Source organism: Rattus rattus, chromosome 18, assembly GCF_011064425.1.
Source record: "Rattus rattus isolate New Zealand chromosome 18, Rrattus_CSIRO_v1, whole genome shotgun sequence".
In the NCBI taxonomy this organism is placed as follows: Eukaryota; Metazoa; Chordata; class Mammalia; order Rodentia; family Muridae; genus Rattus; species Rattus rattus.
In genome coordinates this window covers 20,310,393-20,315,025 of record NC_046171.1, presented here as the reverse complement: position 1 = coordinate 20,315,025, position 4,633 = coordinate 20,310,393, and the positions used below count along the sequence as shown (strand labels likewise).

At 44.9% G+C, this 4,633-nt stretch overlaps 1 non-coding gene across 1 annotated transcript; it reads left to right on the top strand.

The window, feature by feature from the left end:
• Positions 1-638: 638 nt before the first annotated feature.
• On the top strand, positions 639-768 carry LOC116887728. Its single transcript, XR_004386242.1, has one exon. It is a non-coding gene; the product is annotated as a small nucleolar RNA SNORA17 (small nucleolar RNA).
• The last annotated feature ends 3,865 nt before the right edge of the window (positions 769-4,633 follow it).

Here is a 4,633-nt window from a genome sequence, read left to right as displayed (position 1 = left end):
GATCACCTGGGGGCGATGAACCTCAGAGTGACATTTCCCTGGTTTCCTTTCTATTGATCTTTTAAGTATTACTACTATAACCTGTTGAAACCATGAACATACCTTCATCCTAAAAATATCTATAGGGCCATTTTGCTATATGAACTTTGGATAGGGAGAGGGGGGAAATTTGCTCTTTTCACAAAGGATTTTTTCAAAGTCTACAAATGGAATGGAGCCAGGGGTTCAGTGGTTAAGAGTACCATCTGTTCTCCCATAGGACCAGGGTTCAATTCCCAGCACCCACACGGCAACAAGCAATTACTTGTAACTCTAGTTCCAGGGGAACCAACACCATCTAATTAGGTACCGCAAACACATGGTTCACAGACATACATATAGGTATAATATCTATACACATAAAATCAAAACAAATCTCTTTTTTTTTTTTTTCTTTTTTTCGGAGCTGGGGACCGAACCCAGGGCCTTGCGCTTGCTAGGCAAGTGCTCTACCACTGAGCTAAATCCCCAACCCCCAAAACAAATCTCTTAAAACCGTATGGCATAATACAAAAATCCAAGGAGAAATAAACTTTGGGCAAAAATTCAGTTTGTAAAAAATTTCTTGTAAATAGCCAGTCTTTAAGAAGTTGGCGTTTCCCTGCCCTAGAAGTGTTGCAGGTGCGGCTGTTGTATCACGAGTACATCAATAGGTGTTGGAGAGGAGAGGGACTATGTCTACACTCAGTGTTCTGACCTGGGAATCTGAAGGATTACTAGCCTAACATTTTCTGAAAAAAGCCAGCCTGACACAATTACCAGTCCAGCCCCAGGCAGTCCCACATGGGCTTCTCAGACTTCTAGTACAGAAGGACCCCACCGGGAAGTAAGCCTCAGACAAAGACTCTTGCAAAGGACCAGCCTGGTAAGGAACAAGAGCTATGGATCCTGGTCTGAAAGTTAGCCTGAGATGACCACCGTTCCAGCTCTATGCAGGGATTGATGGAGGGGGCACACCATGCCAGAGATGACCACTGCCCAGCACTATAATGCAGGGTCACGGCATAGCACTTCTTTGATCACTCCTGAGATGATCCCAGACACTCAGAAACCACAGATGCCGTTAAGAGGAGCAAGTAAGTGGTAGAGAAATGAAAGAGAAAGAAAAACAGAAGGATGTAGGCACAGTGAAGAGAGGCAAAAGAGAGTAGTGAGGGACAGCCTGGTGTGAGTGGCTGAGTAGCGGATGATGCCACCCCGGGCCATGGTGGGGTCCTGGCCTGTGCTACTACCAGGGGCCTTATCTGGGTCTGTTACCACCAAAGGCCAGGCAGATGTCCCTGGTCTGGATTACTGCAAGGGACGTGTCGATGTTTGAGGGCTGTGCAGAACCTGCCTCACCCCTCACCTGGGCATCCTGGAGGAGTTATCCCTGGGGTCATGAGAACAGGAGAGATGACTCCATACCAAACTTGGGACACCTGTTCCTGAGACAGCACATCCGACACACATTTCTGGCAATGCTAGGTAGTCGCCCCTAAGGATCATGGGAGAGCTGGCCCTACCTAATACTCATCTCCTATGTGGTGGCGTGGATGGGGGATAACCTGTTACGCCATACCTCACCCTTAACCACCTGTGACAGGCAGGAGACCTGGCTCTGGGATCATGAGAACAATAGAGCTATCACTGCTCCTCACTCTGGAGAGCAGGCCCTGCACCTCACTTAGGCTGCACAGTAGAGCTGGCCTTAGATATGGAAGTTGCAGGTAAGCCAGCCCCAAGAGCATGAGTGGGAGAGAGCTGGCCCTGTTTCTTATCTGCTGGGCAGTGGCATGGACAAAGGAGCGATACCCTTCCCTCCCTCATCTCTTGCCAGCTGTGTCAAGCAGGAGAACCAGCCCCAGGGTCAGGAGAGCTGGAGAATTGGCCATGTCCCTCACTGGCTACTACACTCAGGAGAGCAGGCCCTGCACCTCTCATGGGCATCAGGATAAAGTTGGCCCTGATTGCAGGGGTGGTGGTGAGCTGAACCCAAGGGTGAGAGAGGGGGAGAGCTGGGGGACTGAGCAGCTCAGATACCTCTCAGGCCCAAGTCCAGGACTTTGAGTTCATCAGTGAACTGCTGGGGTGCATGAAGGGTTTGTCCTACAAATCCCTATGACACAGGGCAACAATGGGAGGTTCTAATATCAATAGAGTATCGGAAGCCTTGTACCAGACACAGTCATTGAAATAAATATTTGCAAGCAAATAAGTATAGACAAAAGGGTGCATTATGAGACACAATGTAACACACTACAGCTTCCACAAGGTTTTGTTATCTCTGTCAGAGGGCAGGTTACAAGGGAGGAAGAAAGGTAGAGAAGAGGGGGAGATTAGTTAGACTAGGGTACAAAATGTGAGATTCACAAGGAGAGAGAGAGAGAGAGAGAGAGAGAGAGAGACAGAGAGACAGAGAGATAGAGAGAGACAGAGAGACAGACAGAAAGACAGAGAGAGACAGAAAGACAGAGAGACAGACAGAGAATTGAATTTTTGTTTTGTTTTCTGTGGTTAATTTTGATTTTATTTGTCTAAATAGCATTACTATGTAAAGTACATCTTCACTGATCTGCAGAAAATCTGCCAAGTTGGGTGGGATAATGACCAGCAGTTATTTGATTAATTTTATAGGGACAGAAAAGGCATATCAGCTGCAAGCATCAATCTTCAAATGAGATTTCTGAAGGCCCTGTATTTCAGAATTATCCATAGCAGACCAAGCAGCATGGTGGACCATCTCCAGGAAAGTCATCTGCTAGCCTTTAGCCTATCCTAGATGGTTCCTCAACAGAAGGAAGAAGCAAGGAAAAGAAAGGGGAGGAAAAGGGAGGGGAGGGTATAGGAAGGGAGGGAAAAGAGGAGAGGCAAGGAGAGGTATCTTAGGGTTTTAGTGCTATAACAGACACCATGACCAATACAAGTCTAAAAGACAACATTTAATTGGAGCTGGCTTACAGGTTCAGAGGTTCAGTCCATTATCATCAAGGCAGGAGCATGGCAGCATCCAGGCAGGCATGGTGCAGGAGAAGCTGAGAGTTCTACATCTTCATCTAAAGGATCCTAGTGGAAGACTAGCTTCTAGGCATCTAGGAGTGACACAACTACTCCAACAAGGCCACACCTCCAAACAGTGCCACTCCCTGGGCCAGGTATATACAAACCATCACAAGAGGGAGAAGAGAGGAGGCATTCCACCACAATATGGAGCATGTTGGTAAAGACACCCAAACTACTTGTCAAACCATTTGCTCCAATTGACATCTGCAGAGCAAGAAAAGTAATCCCGCTGAATCCTGCTGAAATTGCTGATTCACAGAGTCACGAGATGTAAAAGCTGTACTGGAGACCAAATATCACTTGTTATGAACTAGTAGGCACCAAACAAATGTGCTAGAACTTTTGTTTGGGAATCTTTGAACCTTCCACATCCCTTTTCATAAATATGATTGTGATGGAACAGTAAAAAAGCAAAAGGAAATGTAATTACAGACAGGCATCTGCATGAAGATTAACTTAGGGAAGTTAGGTTTTCCTCTTTTTGGCCCAAAGTGGACCATGTACTCTACAAAAATGATAATCCTGTGAGAAAGGACCAGGCAAGCATTGGTTGCATACAATGATCCATTTCATAGTAGAGAAGAAATCCTGATGAGTATATAGAGAAGAATTCACTATTACTAACATTTTCTTTCCCAATATTCCTTCATCCATCTAGTGGACTTGAGGTATGTGATATAGTGATATATGTGATAGGCCCAATCTGTGGGCATTCATTTTCTCCCTCCACCATGAGGGTTCTGGAAATCAAACTCAGGTTGTCAGGCTTAGGAGCACACATCTTTACCAGCTGAACCATCTCACCAACCCCTAATATCTTTTTCCTATAATTCCTTGCTCTGGGCTATTTTGCCTGTCATAACCGACACCATACATGAGACACTTGCTGTTCACGGGATCATAGAAACTTGAGCTAAGAAATGCAAGGTGGACATTGGAATTAAACACAGAGGAGGTTGTTGACATCAGACAAAAAAAAAAAAAAAAAAAAACAACAACGATGATGATTATGATGATGACGATGACGATGACACAGGGAAAATACTGTTGTCCATTCACTCAGGCAGCGAATACATTCTGCAGTCTCCCTGTCAGCCATATCCTATTCTGTACTGCAAAGGGCTGTTAATGGAGTAGCTTACAAAGGTGATGGGAAAATAGCCAGTTTCTAACACTGTGCTGGGGAAATAGTAGAGTTGAAAAAAGAAAAACTTCAATGCCAATACTATATAGGAATTTGACAAATAGCAGGAGAAAATGGCCCATCCAAGTCAAAGCCCATCTCTCATTTTAAATGTGTCCTCAAGGGGTTGTACGTCATTTGCCACCAACTATGACTTATAAGTATCTGAGTTTTGGTGTTTGCAGAGATCAGTCCCCAACAGACCTATTACACAACAAGCAATTGCACAGAGCTGGGAAATTGTACTTTGTAATTACACTACCCTTCAGCACTCACTCTGACTAGAATGTAAATAATTCGGGGAACTATATGGCTTAACATACATATACATTTAAAATGAAGCTAGAAGAAAAAGTTAAAGCCGAGGAT